At 51.2% G+C, this 1,810-nt stretch overlaps 1 protein-coding gene across 1 annotated transcript in view; it reads right to left on the reverse strand.

Annotated features, from left to right (window-relative positions):
• LOC106821589 (putative Ras-related protein Rab-33) overlaps positions 1 to 1,810 on the reverse strand; it is a 19,564-nt gene that overhangs the window by 3,152 nt on the left and 14,602 nt on the right. The gene's annotated exons all lie outside the window — the stretch shown is intronic.

Below are 1,810 nucleotides of genomic sequence, written 5' to 3' on the forward strand. Positions count from 1 at the left end.
CCAAGTCGGTTTAGAGATAGTGTAAGGGTTAGAGCTAGGGTTTTTTGGTTGTCCACCGGACAATGTCTCAGACTGGTTAGGTTGTCCGGCGCAAATTCTGGTTGTCTCGGACAACCGGACAACGCTTATTTCGAGCACTGTATGTGTATAACAGCTGGCTCGCTGCTGGCTACACACACACACAAACACACACAGGAGAGCGATTACATAACTTGCGACTTGGTCTGTATTATGCTGGAGCGGGTCACATATGTCCAAGTGAACAATGTGAGCAATCAGTGCAAATTTTGTACAGTGCAACTGAAATGAGGAACCTCATACCTTGCCGCTGCAGAATGCGGAAATTAAGCCTAGAAATCGTAATGATTCCGCAGAATAAGGAATGGTTGGAGACCCTGCATTAGATATAATTACAAAGCAAAAGTTCATCATCTCATAACCAAAAACTCCAAACATATCTGTGGAATTTTTTTTTTAGGAATTTGAATAAAAATTTTGCCCTTTTTAAGGAATTTCATACATTTTTAAAGTTTTTTTAGGGATTTTAGGACACGCTCAAAATTTTAGGGATCGTTAGGAATTAAATTTAGTACCGCTGGAAGGCCTGCTTGGGGTAAAAATCGCAGGGTAAAAATCGCAGGATAATGAGACTGCACATGTTCCGAATTCACCCGCCGGGTGGGACCAGAAAAAACTGTAGGGGAAAACCGTAACGTGTGCGCTAGGCTTTATGGTGTAAACCAATCTGGTTACATTGTAGCAATTCACAGGGTACATGAACCAGCTGTCAGAGTTACACACCTTCACGGTAAACATCAGGTTTAGCGTCGTGAATTAACTTGCAAAATGCCGCCGCCAGATGGCGCTACGCAGTCTATCGGCGTTCGCGCTAGTGACGAATGAGGAAGGGGAGAAGGGAGAAGCTGGTGGAGAAGGAAGAGGGGAGAAGCTGGTGGAGGAGGGGGAGAAGGAGGGAGAGAAGGGAGCTGGTGGAGGAGGAGGGAGAGAAGGGAGAGGCTGGTGGAGAAGGAGGAGAAGAAGCTGGTGGAGAATGAGGAAGGGGAGAAGGGAAAAGCTGGTGGAGGAGGAAGGGGAGAAGGTGGTGGAGGAGGGGGAGAAGCTGGTGGAGAAAGAGGGAGAGAAGCTGGTGGAGAAGGACGGGGAGAAGGAGGGGGAGAATGGAGCTGGTGGAGGAGAAAGGGGAGAAAGGAGAAGCTGGTAGAGAAGCAGGGGGAGAATGAGGAAGGGGAGAAAGGAGAAGCTGGTGGAGAATGAGGAAGGAGAGAAGGGAGAAGCTGGTGGAGAAGGGAGAAGCTGGTGGAGGAGGAAGGGGAGAAGGGAGAAGGTGGTGGAGAAGGGAGAAGCTGGTGGAGAAGGGAGAAGCTGGTGGAGGAGGAAGGGGAGAAGGGAGAAGGTGGTGGAGAAGGAGGAAGGGGAGAAGGAGAGGGAGAATGGAGCTGGTGGAGGAGGATGGAGAGAAGGGAGAAGCTGGTGGAGAAGGGAGAAGCTGGTGGAGGAGGAAGGGGAGAAGGGAGAAGGTGGTGGAGAAGGAGGAAGGGGAGAAGAAGGGGGAGAAGGGAGCTGGTGGAGGAGGAGTGGGAGAAGGGAGAGGGGGAGAAGCTGGTGGAGAAGGAGGAAGGGGAAAAGCTGGTGGAGAAGGAGGAGGGGGAGAAGCTAGTGGAGAAAGAGGAAGGGGAGAAGGGAGAAGGTGGTGGAGAAAGAGGAGGGGAGAAGCTGGTGGAGAAGGGGGAGGGGGAGAAGTTGGTGGAGAATGAGGAAGGGGGAGAAGGGAGAAGCTGGTGGAGGAGGA

Source organism: Priapulus caudatus, unplaced genomic scaffold (assembly GCF_000485595.1).
Source record: "Priapulus caudatus unplaced genomic scaffold, Priapulus_caudatus-5.0.1 Scaffold78, whole genome shotgun sequence".
Lineage (NCBI taxonomy): Eukaryota > Metazoa > Priapulida > Priapulimorpha > Priapulimorphida > Priapulidae > Priapulus > Priapulus caudatus.